This window comes from Callorhinchus milii, unplaced genomic scaffold, assembly GCF_018977255.1.
Source record: "Callorhinchus milii isolate IMCB2004 unplaced genomic scaffold, IMCB_Cmil_1.0 Scaffold5, whole genome shotgun sequence".
In the NCBI taxonomy this organism is placed as follows: Eukaryota; Metazoa; Chordata; class Chondrichthyes; order Chimaeriformes; family Callorhinchidae; genus Callorhinchus; species Callorhinchus milii.
Window position 1 is genome coordinate 40,240,973 of NW_024704746.1, and position 18,509 is coordinate 40,259,481.

Below are 18,509 nucleotides of genomic sequence, written 5' to 3' on the forward strand. Positions count from 1 at the left end.
TGTTCTCTGAAAATGCATACCATCAAGAAAGGTGTCCCATGCACCCTTTTGTAATACAATAGCAATTACTTAACTGTCTCAGTGATATATATTTATTAGGGTTGCCACGTTCCTCACGTTGATAATGGTTTACCTTCTGTGAGAATAAGTACCTAACCTGCTCTGCATTGCTCATTAATGATAGCTACATCTCTTTCTTCTTATAGTATTAATTTGTTTGCTCTTCTGGAAAGACATTCCAATAATGGTGTAATGTTTCTGCATTATCAAACCCTTTAATCGAATGCTTTGGATAAGTTCTTGTTGCCCTGGTTGAGGTTAGAGCTCTTTTGGGGAGAATCTGCTCTGTGCAGTGTGCTCATGTCTCAGGCAATGATAGCTCTTATATAAAATAAAAAGCACAGTCGTGCATCAGCACACCACACTGCAGGCAACGGTGAGAAAACATTACCAATAGGAAAAGTTCACAGCAGAATCCAGTACAGACAGATGCAGATAAAAGCATTACATGAAGAAGCTCACAATATCCGCACCCTATCCACCCCACCATCGCTGGGAAAGCTTTCGGCCATTCCTCCATGAACATGCTTTCATTCATCTTTCCCCTCCACATTTCTGCTCAGCTCCCACCCCTAACTCATGGTGCCATTCAGCACTATGAATGCACTTTGAGACATCCTCCTGTCACGAAAGGCGCTGTATAAATATAAATCATGTTTATATAATTATTATTTTAAATTGCTTTTCATTCTCCCAAGCAAATAATACATATAAATGGCAAATATGTCTATCTTTCATTGAAGAATCAGGGCAACTTTTGGTGCTGTGGGCAGGGATACATGCCCAAAATAGGCTGGATTTGGTTTCAAAAACCCATTAATAATGTTTCAGTGTCAAATTGGTGATCGATCATTGATTTACCAGCAATACTTTAATACACTTAGTTTTGACTACTGTGCCAACACTGCTGCAAATTAGTTAAGCAAATACAAGCTGAATTCATGCAAAATGAATCAGCTTAACCAGCTGGAAAGCAGCCACATGACCTTTTCCAACAGGCTTGGTGTTACTAAAATGCTGAAGAACAACAGCAGGAAAGGCAACCAGAAACCAAGACTCAACAAGTTTGAAGTAAGTGCTTTGTGAACATTTTGGATGATATTTTGGTCTGATAAAAATATGCTCCTGTAAATTACTCATCAATTAATAATAAGGGATTATGAAGAATGCCACAAATAACTAAACAATGTTGAACGGAGCTGCAGGCAGAATGTCTCCTCCTGCAGCAATTCCTAAGCAAAACTACTGTGCCAGTTCAGACTAGACCATCATCTGAGACTAACCTTGTGGAGGTTCTTACCAAGTTCTACCGATACCTTGGTGACCAGCAGCCCTGATCCTGTTTCACACAACCAGGTAGGAGAGCAGGACAACTGATATTTTATCCAAAATACAATTATTTTTCATTTAATCTGTTTATGTCTTTAAAACTTTCTTTGTTCTGAAAGAGGCTTGAGGTGCTTATTTCACATTGTGCTTCTGCTTTTAGTTGCAGTGTAGCTTTTGTGACATGCTGTTTATTCCCTTTAGGGGGTCCTGGTGTATCTACTGTATGTAGGAGCATATTACGAACTGCCTGAATAACCAACAGATTGTTTTTTGATGGAACCAGTATCATATTGGATGTTAGTATTTGGCACTCTAAGGTCATGCACAGCATAATAGAAGTGACTGCGATGTGTTTGTACTCATTATGATTTCATATTTTATTCAGCAGTTGTCTACACAGAAGCTCAAACTCAGTTATAGTCAAGCATTTTCCAGTTTACATGTAGATTTTATCCAAGGTCAGACTGCCAATTACAGATATATTTAAAATGACTGAAAGGAACAAACCCAGGTGCAGTTTTCCACATTGGACATTCAAAGACATTCAAACTTGTCCTTTGTACTGTGAAAGCCTTCCTGCAGATAATTGAGATTTAACAAGGTCTCGAACAGTATAGATGTCTCCTCCTGAGAAGGTCAGCCTGAATGACACATTTCATTTATGGAGAATATACCTCTCAGTTGACTGTTTGTCACATTTCTCATTTATCTGGGGATTGTTGGACAGGACACCAGAAGATACCAGGACAAACTTCCTTCTCTTTTCGAGTAATGCTACGGGATCTTTAACATCTAAATAAATCAGCAGACAGCAACCTTTACTTCTCATTTGAAGTTCAGCATCTCTGATAGAGCATTACACATTGGAGTGTCACCTTAGACTTATAGGAATTCAAATTTAACTTAGCATATTCCTAACCTATCTGGCTCAGGTATCAGACTACCAAGACCGCCAGGGAGGATCAACTTGATTCTGATCTATCAGTAGCCAAAAATGTGTCACCTTGGAACCAATTCAGGCCTGAAGAAGCCCACTTACCTCTTCCCAAAGATGATAGTCACTAGTTGATCATTACAATAACAACAGCAACCAGAACTTGCATTAGATAATAATAATCCTTGCATTTCATATAGCGCCTTATCACATCTTCTAGACGTCTCAAAGTGCTTCACAGAATATACTGCAAAGTGAACCGACTGTATATTTTATGGGCAAAACTCGGCAGCCAATTGCATACAACAGTTTCACACAAACAGTCGTGGATTAAGTGACCAACTTATTATTATTATTATTATTCATTATGCTCAGTGGGTTAGGATTATTACAATAATATAGCAACAACAACAACAATGGTTAGAGCACTCGCTTTACAAGTGAGAGACCTGAGTTCAATTCCAGGCAGGGCGAAACCTTGGGCAAGTTTCCTTACTCCACACTCCTAATAATAATCCCTCCAAAAAGCAAAACAGTAATAAATTGGTCATTTTCAATCCATGATTGTTTGTGGGACATTGCTGTGCGCAATTGGCTTCCAAGTTCGCCCACAAATATACAACAACAACAACAACAAGATTCCATTTATAAAGCGCCTTTCACGTCAGGAGGACGTCCCAAGGCGCTGCACAGTTGGGTCATGACCCGAGCAGGGGGGAAATGGTCAGGGGAGGGGAGGGGGCGAGGAGGGGGGAAATGGTCAGGGTGAGGGGAGGGAAGGGAGGAGCGAGGAGGGGGAAGAGAGTCGAGAGGGGAGCTGAAGGCACGGTCAAAGAGAAAGGTTTTGAGACCGGCCTTGAAGGAGGAAAGGGAGGAAGCAAGGCGAAGGCACTGGGGGATGGAGTTCCAGAGCCTGGGGGCTGAGAGGCTGAAGGCCCGACCACCGATGGTAGTCAATTCACTTTACAGTATATTCTGTGAAGTGCTTTGAGACGTCTAGAAGACGTGAAAAGCGCTATATCAAATACAAGGATTATTATTATTATTATAACAACAAAATTACACTTGTATAGAGCCTTTTACATTGGGAGGACATCCAAAGGCCTGGACAATCAATGTTTTGGATCCAAGCTTGGGGTCGGAATCGAAGAAGGTGTAGGGCAGGGTGGGGAGGAGGGTGACAGAAAGCACTGTCGAAGAGGAGGGTCTTGAGAGGGGTCTTGAAGGAGGCAAGGGAGGGGGCAAGGTGGAGGGACTAAGGGATGGAGTTTCAGAGGGTGGGGACAGAGTGGCAGGAGGCCTGCCTGCCAATGGTGGAGCGGGCAAGGTGGGGGACGTGAAGCAGGCCCGAGCCCGCTGAGCGGAGGGAGCGGGCAGGTTGGTAGGGGGTTTGGAGATCGCAGAGGTAGGGGGGCAAGCAAGGCCATGGAAGGTTTTGAAGGTGAGGACCAGGATCTTAAACTGTATCATATGTGTGATGGGAAGCCGGTAGAGTCGGGCAAGGATGGGGGTGATAGGATCGCGGAGCCTAGTACGGGTAAGGACACGGACTGCAGAGTTCTGGATTACCTGCAGCCTATGGAGGGAGGAGCTGGGGAGGCCGACAAGCAGGGAGTTTGCGTATTATTTTATACTGTAACATTCAGGGAACTAATAAAAAGTCTAGAATCAATTGGTGAATTGAGACAGGAGCTTCTGCAGACCTGCTTTGAGTTTAAAGGTTTCAATACTTGATTGTCTCTTTTCATTCAATCTTCTGTGCTGCGTGGTTTGAATGATGTTATGTTAAACAATAACAATCCATGAATTTGATGTATTAATAATCCATGCATTTGATATACAAAATCCAAAACAAAATAACATTTGTATAACACCTTATCACATCGAGAATCCCAAAGCGCTTCACAGGATAAACTGTAAAGTGCAATGACTGCGTATTTTGTAGGCGAACGCAGCAGCAGATTTTGCGCACAGCGATGTCCCATAAACAGCCATGGAGTCACTGACCAATTTTATTTGGAGTCTTATTGATTAAGACACCTGAATAGACTCGTATCTCTTTTCAAATAGTAATTGCCATACGATCCTTAAGGTCACCTGATCAGGCAGACAAGACCTCGGATTAACATCTCATCCAAAGAAATGACATCTCCAACAATGCAGCAGACTCTCAGCACTACATTGGAGTTTCAGCATAGACAATATGGATTCCATATCCTGAGTTGGGGCTTGAACCCACAATCTTCGATTCCGAAGCGAGAGCTATACCAACTGAGCCAGGGTGACACCTTAGGAAGCACCTTTCACTTTAGGAGAACACCTCAAAGTGCTCACTGTAAAGTGTACTGGCTGTGCATTTTTACAGACAAAGTTAAGAATAAGATGGGTTTTCTGCCAAACACAATTTGCAACAATTATCAATCACATGAGTGATTCAGATGAATAAAACCTTTTGGAATATTTGATTTTGTCCTAAAATACAAACTCCACCATTTTCACATTCCAGAGCAATTTAAATACTTTGGAGTGGAGTCCTGTAGAGCATTCGCCTTGCAAGCGAGAGACTTGGTTTCAATTCCCAGCAGGGCAAAACCTTGGGCAAGTTTCCTTATTCCACATGTCTGATAATAATCCCTCAAGGAAAAAAACAATAATAAATTGGTCACTTCAATCCATGACTGTTTGTGGGACACTGCTGTGTGCAATTGGCTGCTGCGTTTTACCCATAAATATACAGTCAATTCACTTTACAGCATATTCTGTAAAGCGCTGTAAAGCACATCTAGAAGATGTGAAAAGTGCTATATCAAATGTAAGGATTATATTATTATTATCATACATCCAGAACCCTGATCGCCACTATTCTTCCTGGTAACCGATTCCAGCGGTTGAGAACCTTGTGTGAATGGTGACACATAAACCTCAGCTTTCTGTGGTGCACCCAATTTTCCAGGGACTTTACCAAATATCTTCAATCACCAGCTTTCTCAGTGTCAATCAAATGCTTTACCAGGCCAAAGAGCAGAATGATTATAACTCTGGAGAGATTTTTAACTTTCTAGCATAGAGATGGGCGGGATCATCACAGTTAATCTTTCTCAGACTTATTGATTTGGCGTCCTCAGCCCTGAAGATAGCACTCCATTTGTGTCTCCACAGTCCAATTCTGTCCATGTGCACAGAGTGATTGAGGTGGTGTTATCAGCAAACAGAACATTCCTTTTGTTAACGTCCATCAGGTCAGTGAAACAAGGCTGATCCACTGATTTCTCCTCAGTGATCCTTACAGCAAGAAAAATCTTTCTGAAATATCAGCATCCTTCAAGGAAGTTTAAAATTGAGATGAGCAGTTCATCGGGTGTGCAACAAGAAACCAACATTGCCATAGAGCTTGGTTACTGAATCTCATGAAATGCTTCAGAAACGTTGGGCACTGGGAGAACCTATCCTTCCTGGACTCTGACATCGAGCGCCAACATAAGTTTGTTCACAATAATAATAATAAAAATCCTTGTATTTGATATAGCGCTTTTCACATCGGGAGGACGTCCCAAAGCGCTTCACAGAACACACTGTAAAGTGAATTGACTGTATATTTGTGGGCGAACGCGGCAGCCAATTGCACACAGCAGTGTCCCACAAGCAGTCGTAGATTGAAAATGACCAATTTATTATTGTTTAGTTTTGGAGGGATTATTATTAGGTGTGTGGAGTAAGGAAACTTGCCCAAGGTTTCGCCCTGCCTGGAATTGAACCCAGGTCTCTCGCTTGCAAAGCGAATGCTCTAACCACTGACCTACAGGACTCCACGTAATGACCAGATTGATTTTTATGTATTTTGAAAGTTGCCAATAGAAATGATTTATAATTATCTGGATATGACTTTAGCTGCTGGTTTCTGCACACTTCTTTGTCAAAGGCTATTTTACTTTGAAATAGCTGTATCTTTGGTAATTTGCCCCCATTTCCATAGCTTCTATTGATGTAAACACAATTCGATCTCTCTCAGCATTTGTACTCCACTTCCCATTCCATCCTATTCCCCAGAACATTGGGTGCGCAAATTGGATTACAATCTGATGCCTGTGCTAATTCTATAGGGTCACAGTAAGTCATTTGGGAAAATTCAAATTGAATCTCTGATATGTTGAAACTAAGGTCCCAGATTTTCCTCATTACATGACAGTAAGAGACAACTGACAGCAACAGTTTATATTTATAATAATAGAAAATGAATAATCCTTATCAAAGCACCTCACTGGATTTTACAGTTTTGTGCATTTAATTTTGCGAGGGTGTCTCAAAGTATTGGACACAACTGACTGGGTTCCCATGCTGAGGACAAAACAAAGGTGTGTTATCTTGTTCTCTGTGACCTCTCTTTATTGAATACTCCAGGACACAACTGTGCACGTATACACTACAGGAACCAATGTCATTGGTTGCCAGTGACGTCATGTCCTCTACCATCTTTTGTTCTGTGACATTGGATCACTAATCTACAACAGCTGAAAATTCAGCTCATGGCAAAATCAACAGCTGCTATCAAATTGAATTAAATGTTGGCTGACCACTGTTTATTATGCTAATAAACCCCGAATTAGGAACATTTTCCATGCAAGCTGTTTATCCCTTTTGCTACATATCTATTTTCGGACAATTGCTACATCTTCTCCATTAGATACCCTACAATGCATTATTTTCATGGTACAACATCACAGCTCTCTTACAATGACACCAGGGTCTGAATTTGACTCCATCCATTTGACTATAAAACTTATTATTCTGGTAAGTATTCTACATGATTAGATGCTATGATCTACTGGGGGGACATAGCAACATAACACCTTTAAATAGATTTTTGCTTTGTGTCGAAGTATGCTGCAGATTAAAATTAGGGTGAGCAGCTCTGTGAAACCAATCACACTTTTCTTAAAAAGAGTATGTTGTATTTCAGCATTTTATTGTAATATCAGCCTAGAATGAGTTCAAAGTTCTGAAGTTGGGTTTGAACCAACTAACTTCTGATTCAGAGGTGAGAGTGCTGTTGACTGAGCCAGGCTGACACCTGCTGTACACCATCCCTCAGGCAGAGAATAAGCAGCTATATATTTTTATAGCCATACACAGCTCAGTAACTGGTCGGTAAAAGGTTTGCAAAAGTGACCCAAGGGACTCCCTACAATGGCTGATATTGTTAACTAAGTGTGTGAGAGATTAGCTGGATAACCTATGTTGCACTATTGCATGACCCAGTACTTCGACGCTCCCAATGTTCCGTGTGGCTAAAACACAAATAAAACCTTTTGGTCACAGCACTTTTAAAACTAATGCAATGATAAAATAAAGTTCTCAAGAGTTTTCATGAGGAGCATGGTAATAATTAAAGTCCTGCTTGAATTACTTATCTAACTGCATCGAGCCTGCCTGGCTTTTCTGCAACAATATTATCGGTTTTCTAACACTGAGATCCCACACGGGCTATTAATGACAACAGTTGTTGAACTCACCATCTGACTGACAACTTAAAAAGGCTTTGATTTGGGATCTCAATCTCTTAAGAAGCTTGTAATATTTTAAGCAAAAACCTCAGACCTAATGAACATTGACAGCATTGCAATTCCCAACAGGAAAGGAGGCCTTTCAAATGAAATCATTTTACAGTACTTTGGAGTTTGAAAATTAAAAACAATTAATATGATTATCCCTTCCTATTTTGCATTCTGAACAGCTTTATAATGATTCCATTAAAGCAATATATCTGAAATGCAATAAAATTGGATTCATAAAACTGCAGTTTCAATTTTCAATCATTTCATATTAAAGAACATATTTCTGTTCTTGCCAGTGCCATTGCCGAACTGAAATAGGTTATTGTGAAATTATGTTATTTATCAATCCGGCAACCTAGATAGGTGCTGAACTCATGTATTCTGATCACCAACTGTTCAATGACAGATGGGCCCAACTCATATTTGGGCACATGATTTCTCGCCAATTATTTATCTCTTAAGCTAAGTCCTACTGAAAGGAATGATGGCAACTGTCAGGAGCATAAATCTAAAGTGTTTAGTATACCCGGATAGGAAATGCATCATGCATTTATCAATAGTAATTTTGTTTCCTAAAATCCTGTTTTCAAGAGAAATAGAAGGTTTCCTCAATGCCTCGATTCATATACGCTGCGTGGAATTGAGCCACAAAGATCTGTTAAAATAGCCCCCTTATCTGGGCTATTAGACAATGCTATCAAGGGCGGCAATAAGATGACCAAAAGAAAGAGGGTATAAGGCAGGCTTTAAAATTGGGGAGAGAGAGGGCAAGGTGGAGAAACTCAATGATGAAGTTTCAGCGAGTGAGGGCAGAATGTCTGATAGCTTATTTGCTGCTCGTAGGACAGATTGGGCGGGGTACATAAACTAGATCAATGTTAACTGAATGGGACATATATGTACCTGAGGTAAGAACAGAAACAATGTTCTCCTCAGGTCTAGCAGCCTGCTGACACTCACCAATTAACTCCACGTGTTCGGTCTTAAAATGAACTATAGAAAACTGCATTTCAGAACTTACCAAAATGCTGGTAATAATGTTCTTAAGCAGAAGGGCATGAGAAATTTTGGGCATCCAGTGGTTTGGAAGTTGGAAATAAAAAGCCTGCTGGTTAGGTTCAACAGAATAAATCTGGAATTGAAATAAGGTTGGCTTCATTTGATATGATGAACAAAATTAAACTGACTGTGTCATGTCCAATGATTTGTGCAAGAAGCAAAAATGTACTTATCACTTGTAAACAGACCCAGGAAGTCAGCATATTACAGGGTTTTAGAGAGACTAGCATCTTAGCACCATGGGAAATGTTCCAATTTTCCAAATGTGTTTGCTACAAAATATGCTTCACCTACAAAATACACAGCCATTACACTCTAAAGTGAATCCTTTGACGAGCTTTGATGTGTCCTCCCGGGGTGAAAGTCGATGTATCAAATGTTAAGAATAATTGATTGCTGCATCCACACAGTCAATTTATGCACCATCATTAGGTACAGCGGAAGGCTATTCAAAACCCCCAAACTGGATATGTCATGTCCGATTAATTTTGTGAGAAACAAAACTGCATTTATCACTTCGGGCAAGTCAGCATTTTTCCAGGGTTTAAAGAGAGGCTTGCATCTGAATGTCATTGGGCCTCTTGTTTATCCCGTATACCTTTTGCGGAGAACAACGCTAACAGCCAGGCTCGTTTGTTCATCGCAAACCTTTGTAATTAACTACATTAGAAACTTCATTTAATACTTGCGATATTCAGATTTTCTTTTCAAATGAACACATCATGTCTCATTAGGAGAGAAGGCTCTTATGTCAGGATCAAGGTATCATAGGATGAGTTCAGCAAATCTGCAAGCACACAGACAAAAATCCTTTCTAAATGTAGGACAAATTGCATTCTGTGGAAGTGTACAGGGTTCACGTAAATGCAGTTTAGCAACACATGGGAACCAGATAGGAAAATTTGGCATTGCAACTAATGGACACCTACCATCGAAACCTGGAACTCATACATCTAGGCTGCCTCCAATGCAATGCTGGGGGAGCACTGCATTGTTGTGGAAGTCGTCCTTTGAATCAGACATTAAACTGAGGTTCCATCTGCCTATTCAGATGGATATTAAAGATCCCATGGCATTATTCAAAAAGAGGAGTTTCTCTTGCTGTCCTGGTCAATATCCCCCAATACAATTGGTTATTCATTTCATCCCTATTTGTGTTGGCTGTTGTGTTCATCCAGAAAACATGTTACAGTATATCCTATGAAGCTCTTTGGGATGTCCTTCCGACGTGAAAGGCGCTATAGCAAATGTAAGGATTATTATTTGGCTAAAACAGCTTTGCCTTTTGGTACTGGCTGATGCCTGTGATAGTTTTTGCAACAGTCACAGAGGGAGCAGAACAAGAGAAAGTGAAAACCAACACCAAGTACAACACAACTGACAAGGCTCTTCTAGCTGTAAACTAACTCTCTAAACCATTCCTTAGCTCCTGCAAGCTTATTCATTAGTGCTGCCAAGAAAAAGGAATCTGGCCTTATAAATTATGAATGCAGGTCACCTCCTCTCCCTTCATGCTCATTCTATTCTGGGTGTTGATTCATTGAAGAATCCATAATCTTTCTAGTGTCATGCCGTCTGCATTTCTCCACACCATCCAGCCTTCAATATGACTTGGATACACTAACGTCTTTAGCAGTGATTCCAATTAGTGTTGGTCAATGCCTGGAAAAATCCCCTATAGAGTTTAGAGTAATGTATAATTCATTGTGTGCAACGTCTCCAGACATTTCAATAAGGCTCTTTTTCAAAACCAAATAGTTGTTCCAGTATTATTATAAAGTGCTTGTTATGCCATCTAATTAATTAGGTTCAGTTGAGCTATATAGTATTTGCTAATGTTTCAGCAAATGCAGGACTTTAATGTGGTATAAACAATCCTTGCATTTGATATCGTGCCTTATCACACTATCGATGCGTCTCAAAGCACTTCACAGGAATTTACTAGTAAGAGCAAGCACTGATAATGGTGGACAAACCAAGAATTATCCTTAGATACATCATTCTTTAAATGGAAAATTATATCTGTTAAAAGGAAAAGATTTAGATACTACACTTTAGATGCAGCTTTAATTCTTGGTATCCCTGTTTTACTGATTTCTTCAGCATTCTCTACAGAGGAACATAACTTGGCACTGTAAGATGTACAAATGGGTACGCAAAACTCAACGAACAGAGAAAGGATGCATAACACTCCACTGTATGGGATCAAGCCTTTCAACAGAATTCAACCCTTTTGTTAAAAAGCAACAATGTAAGCTGTCAGACGTTTTGCAACTGATTTAACGAGCTGTAACATGAAAAATAAGATTGCCAAGAACAATTATATGTAAGCTTCAGCTTGGCGATGTTTGGAAATATTTTTCCTTAAAGCAAGAGACCTTGAATTAATAGCAGAGCTTATGGAGTGGAATTGATTCCACTGATTAATAACAATAGGAATACATATTCAGTAATTTCTAAATTAAGTTGGGATTAATTTCTGGTAATGGATGTACATTGTGCATTCCCAAGGGAACTCTGCTGCAAAAGTAGATCAAGATCATGTTGAAGAGGAGTTCCTGTGAGTCATTGTGACAAATTTCCGGTTTCTTTCATTAAGGAAACTGTCTTATATTAGACACCAGTGATCTAGGCACAAAATATTTTACTGATGATCGGAAATGAAGCACCATTTCTTTGAATTGCTCCCTAGATTTTAGTTGCTCATTTTGATCTTATAACTATACCAAAACAAAACTACCCACAGAATGCCCGACACATGCTTTATTAAGCTACATTGAGACATAGCTTTGCGTTATTGTGTGCAATAATTTAAAAAAAAACAAGGCACCACATAAATTCCCAAATGTTTGAATTTGAGGAGTAGGAGTTACTTTTGGAGAAAAGCAAATTAGTCCACTCTGAATGACTACCTTGCTGGAGTACATAATTATCTGAAGTATCACAGGAAATTAACCAACTATTTTTCCAAAAATGTCCCATCCTGATTGCAAAATGGATAAGTAGCATTATGTAAAACCTCCACAAACAACAACTTGCACTTACATAGCGCCTTTTGAGGAGAGTAACACCTCAGAACTCTGTACAGTGATGAGGTGGACGCTGAGCAAAGAAGAGGAGGAGGAAGATGAGCAGAGGCACAATTTAAGAGTTAGGTTTTCAGGTGGGATTTAAAGATAGATAAAGAGGGCAATGAGGCAGAGGAAGTTCCAGTCATTATGGGCATAGTGCCAGAGACCATGGCCACAGATGTTGGTGTGGAGGGGACAAGGGATACGAGGCAAGTCTGTGTTAATCAATTAAAATAAGCTATATTAATTCAAAGTACAAGGAATGCTGCATTTTCAGAGGTGTTTTGGATGAAACATTAGAACCAAGGTCCCCTCTAGCTGCTTGGCTAAACATTAAAGATTCCACAACACTATTGAGAAAGAGAAGTGGGCTTGACCAAGAATACTCCAGATCAATTCACTTTTCATCTCATACCTATTTGTGTGAACCTGCTGCAGCATTTGCCCATAAAAAAACAATTGTTACACTTGCCGGTAATTAATTGTGAAGAGTCTTGAAATGTTTCCACATGGTAAGACACCATCGAAATGCAAGCTCAAGTTTTTATGTTATTTCAGAATTCCTTGTAGGATGAGAAATGATGATGATTGTCACAGACTGTGGCAACTTTACAGCATGCTGAACATTCTCAAATTGTCCACGATTCTGCACACCAGCCACAGAATTGTTGGACACTTCTATTACTCGGTGAAAGTAATTAAATGACTACGGCTGCAGAAAGAAGAGAGAAAGTGCACCAGAGACTATCTGATGTAGAATGTAACAAATCCCAAATTCAAACCATTTCTTACCAGCATGTTAACAGATAGACGATAGCATTACTCAAAGTCAGTTCTGACAAATGAGGTTCTGCACTTCTCACTACGGGGAAGAGGCAAAAGGACAGGATAATACTGATATAACCATAGACAGTATTACAACAGACAGAACACAGTACTATACATTAGCATAGGACACACACACAAACACACAGCTGCACATTCTTAAGTGAAAGTTAGCTAAATAGTCTCTTCTGGACAAATTTATAGCTTTCCCTATAGATTTCAGTAGGGAAAATGATGGCCTTCAAGTGCAATTAGCTTAAGGATTTTTTTTATTCATTACTTTATATTTTCTAGTGAATGTTAGAATGTTAGGAAACTGAAGACTTATTCAGTGTGGACACTGATCCAGAATAAATTTCCCTCTATGTTGACCTCTATGCAAGTGTCTTCTACACAGCCTGAAATTCCTGATAGCAGTCAGTGAGATTCATATGATTGTTAATATGTTACAACTGATGAACGAGCTTTATTTTGTAGCACTGAACACATCACAAACTGATTTCAGACTGGCAAAAAAAGTCATTTCACATTCAACCCTTGCAGTTATTAGACAAACATTTTTTTCTAAAGTCTGGTTGGACTCAAATCCCATAATCTTAAAGCAGACCTGTGTGTTCTATTCGCTTAGTGGAACTGGTTGGTTTGCCTAATATATAAATGAGACTTCTTGTTCCTGGTACACATTCACAGCTGCATTAATACCGTGGGACAAAGCTCCTAGCACAGAGTCACTATGATTAGAATCACTATCTAAATTGTGATTTGACATAGGAGTGTGCATGATGCTATCACCTGCCAAAGACCTACAGGCCATATTTACCTTGTGTCATGATACCAAGCTACCATGATATCCATTGGAGCAAGGTGGGCTGAGCAACACAATCTGCCACTCCACACGCACACACACATACACACACACACAGATTTTTTTTGGGTCAGCCAAGTGTCTGACACATGCAGAAACCCAGCACCATGCATCCAAACAATACTGAGAGTTCCACATATGTATGCCACATATTGAAATTTTCCAGTGTGCGTAAAGGAATGCACACTATTCCTGGAGGAACACATCCTGTTTACCTAATTCTGAAGGGTATTGCAACAACAACAAATTACATTTGTATAGCACTTTCAAATCGGGAGGATATCCCAATGTGAAAGGATGTATTAGATGCAGGTTGGCAAGATCTAAGGTTAGGGACCTCAGAGTGCACATTGGGGTACTGCTGGAGTTTAACCAGTTAAAACCATATAGCTTGCCATTGAAAGCACTATCTTTACACACACACACCTTCATGGACTACCATACTATTCATGGAGTACCGTGTGCTTCCTATTTTTACTTCTGATAAACAATGTTTTGTCCATAAATGTACTGAACTTCATTTGTCAGTGATCAGTCCTCAATACACTGTAGAGCTTTCTTTGTAAAACATTGGCTGCCTCCTCTGAATGCCAAGTCCACTTTAGCATAGTACTATAATAATAATAATCCTTGCATTTGATATAGCGTCTTATCATACCACTGAAACGTCTCAAAGCGCTTCACAGAATATGCTGGAAAGTGGAATGACTGTGACCTTGCACTGAGTTATATGTACACTCAGAACAGGCAGGTTAGTAGCATCGAGTCCCAAGGTGTTCTATTCAATACCTCCTCCCCACACCACCCCACCCCCACTCCCAATTGAAGCTGGAACCCTTTTTCACTGCCCTCTCTTTCTTGTCTTTTTGCCAGTCTTTTGCAATGTCATGAATAGTAAATCAATCAGTTCAAAGGTTAACAGATCTAGTTAAAGCAAAAGCAGACCTTGGAACATATCACATAACTTGATATCAAGATCAAGAGGCAGAATGTTGTTACAGGTCAGATAAGGTTTCTCGTTCAGTTGACCCACATTTAATTGGAAGCCTATTGTGCCACCGGTCTAGTAATCAATCCCATATTATTTAACGGGAGCACTCAGGACCTGGCACTCTCATAGGTTACTATCAGTCTGAACTGACAGGCTAAATGGCAGTTCATTTTTCACTCCAAACATTGTAAGAAGTCCAAAAAAGCATTCTTGTTACCATATTCCAACTATTTTACAGCTGAGTATTGCTAAGTGCCTGCTGTCAGGAACCTGTAGTTTACAAGCACAGCTCCCAATGGGCAGACAATCTGAAGATGTAAATTCCGGGCTGGGCTGCAGTCCCTTGGTTTGATGAAAGTTCCGGATCAAATCCAGTATCAAAAGGTATTAATCATGCATTATCAATCCCTCAAGTATATCTGCACATTTGGTTAAAGTGCACTGAAATCAGTGCGTTGGCAGATGGAGAGAAAGCAAAACACAATATGATTTGTTCCTCCTTCAGGGCGAGGAGAAATAAAGCAAAATTCTGATCAGTTTATACAATGAAACAATTTCCCGAGTCATGGTTTTGACCACAAATCAAAATGCCCTGTTGGAAGTCCGAAGGCGATTGCCTTGTTTGCTGAGTTGTTCTTCTGCTATGCATCCATAGTACCTGCTCTTATTCATTCCAATAGACCCTTCTTGTTTGCTCCCTCATTCTGTGGTTCCAATTCTGATGTAACTGTGCTTCACAGCTATATTGTTTCTTTGGATAATTCTTTTATTATTCAACGTTTTACTGTCTTTGATTCAATTTCTTTACCCCGAAACTCACAAATTCTCAGGAATTCTGCAGCTTTTCTCAAGTAATTCGCCACCAATCCTCTAAATTGAATTCAGTCTTAAGGTCCTGGCATCATGCTGACTATTTTAAGCAGGTGTAAGACATTACAAGTACCAAGAAGTAGACAAAATAGTTTCCAAAAGTGCTGTAGATTATATCAAAAACTGCACTACTCTGTACTCCCATCACAGCATCAGGCTTTTTTTTAAATGAGTCCGGGATCCTGGCCTCAACCAGTCTTCCTCACATTGGTAGAGGTTCATGTGGCATAAAAACACCAGCATGGACAAGTTGGAACAAATAGCCTGTTTCGGTGCTTTTGATTCTATGTAATACTGCACCACCTTATCCTCAAGCCATCTTAACAATAATTTCCTTAAATAATGAAAACATTGGAAAAGGAGAAAGAACTCTTTTTAAATATCAAATATTTATATTGGTCCTAAATATGCATCAAAACGCTCCAGGACCCTACCCAGTGTGAAGGGCTCTATATAAATGCAAGTTATTGTTGTTGTATCAAGTGTTCAATCTGATGTGGGAAACACTGACTGAAATGTCCTTCAATTCAGTACTTCGTTGAAGTATCACCGCAATTATCTTCTATCTGATCAAAGTGGGACAATGCCATGATACCCACAGGACTGTTCTCGCTCAACTGGATTAGTTTTATTCTATTGTAAAATAATAATAAATAATAATCCTTGCAGTTGATATAGTGCCTTATCAACTGTCACTGAGAAGTGTCAAAGTGCTTCACAGAATATATTGTAAAGTAGATTGACTGTATTTCGTTGACAAGTGCAGCAGCAAAATGCGCATAGCAGTGTCCCACAACACACGTGGATTAAGTGACCACATTTTTTTTGAGGAATTATAACCCCTGGAAAGCAATCCGCCAATTGACTAACAATCGGGTTCCTATTTAACGCTAAGTAAACAGAGACTTGTGGAGTAAGGAAACTTGCCTAAGCTTTCGCCCTGCCCAGGAATCGAACCTGAGCCCTCTTACTTGTGAGGCAAGTACGCTAACCACTATACTGTAGGACTTATTACTAATTTGAATACTAATTTGAATACTAATTAATACTAATTTGAAGCTCGAAAAATAAAGGTGTAAATTAAAAATTGCTGTGAGTTTGACCGCAATTGTCAATGCTGAAAATATGTTCACTCTATTTAACCATATTATCCTCATTTTGTTCCTGTGCTCCATGATCGATCCTTCTTCATTTGTCAAAAAAAGGGCGGTTGAAAGACAATTGGCATCTGGTGATGGATCCTGCAAGGTGTGTGTGCATAGATGTTTACAGCATGCAGAAAATCAAACATAATGGTAATATTTCACTGTCAACTTCTTATTAGTGAATCAGATGCTGTGCAACACATGTTACAATGCACTTGCTGAGAATTGCCTATTTATGGGTGGAGATGTCTGAATCATTAATTCAAATAACCTGAACTGTCCTTCCAGGGCTTTGCTGAACCATTGTCCAGTATTTTCTGGCATCCAGGTGGGAAAAGGAAAGAGGAAATAAGTATAAAGAGAAGATCTATGGAAGGAGATTGTATTCAGTTTCCCTGGATGTTAGACATTTGTAATGCAGGATCAAATTTGTTGTGTTAAAATATGATTGAAAAGGTTACTGACTTAGGAAAAAGCATTTGGCAAACATTTTTCAGTTTCATGATAGAGAAATTATCATAAACGCGATGACAGGTTTTGCATGTTTCAGGCACTTGAATGATCAAGAAAAAGGATATTTATTTTACATGAAAAGTGCTTCATAAAAGTTAGTTGCTTTTGCCTGTGCACAAATCTCTACTCTCAATACAGTTGCTAGGGTGTGAAAAGTCTTACATTCAAAATCCTGAATTTAAAATACTTTGTTGAATAAAATCACAATGTGCAGGAATGACCTAAACATTATAGCAGAATGGCAACTTCAGCAGCTTTTGAAACGTGCACTTCCAGTATTCGACAAACTATTTTAATGGTGTGCAAGCTCTTTTCATGTTTATTAATTAGATAAGTAAAACAAGCAGGAGATTGAAACAGTTAAGATCCAGGGAATAAAAAATACTATATACTGTACATTACACTCCGTCATACCACAGACAGTGACTGAATTATCTCATCAATTTCAATCTTTATATCTTTCATATCTTTAATTCACATTTTTTTTAAAAAAAAGAGAATTTAACACACACATACACACACAAATCAAGTCAAAGGATGTTGTTAGTGGCTTTAAAAGAGCTTTGAATTCATGACATATTTTTGCCCTTGATAATGCAACAGACAGAAATCAATCATCAGAAAATCATCAACAGGCTGTCGGACTGTTTTCTCACTTGCAGTGCAAGCTGATGCTTTGCTGGGACATTGGAAAGCTAGCCAAGTAGAATCAATTCCTTCAACAACAACAGCAACAATCTTCACATGTGTAGCACCTCAGAGTGCTTAACAGTGGCGGAGCTTGATGCAGGATGGGGAGGGAGGAGGTGACCATAAAGATGATTGAAGAAGGAGATCTGCAGCTGTGATCTGAAGGTGGGGAAAGAGGAGGCAAGGCGGGGAGAGATTGAGGAAGAGAGTTCCATAGTTTGGGGATGTAGTCGCTGAAGGCACGGCCGCCGATGAGGGACGTGCAGGAGGCTGGAGCCAGCTGAGCAGAGGCAGCAGAGTGGTCAGAGAGGTAGGGAAATGCCAGCGCATTAAGTGATTTATAAACGAGTGTGAGGATTTTGCAATCGATCAGTTCTATGATAAGGAGCGAGTGGAGCCTGGCGAGGACTGAGTTGATGGTGGTACAGTTTAGTGCGGGTGAGGATATGGGTGGCGGAGTTTTGAATTAATTGGATTTTTGTAAATAGTGGAACTGGGGAGACCGGCAAGGAGGTCATTGAGGCGGGAGGTGACAAATAATAATAATAATCCTTGCATTTCACGTCTTCTAGACATCTCAAAGCGCTTCACAGAATATGCTGTAA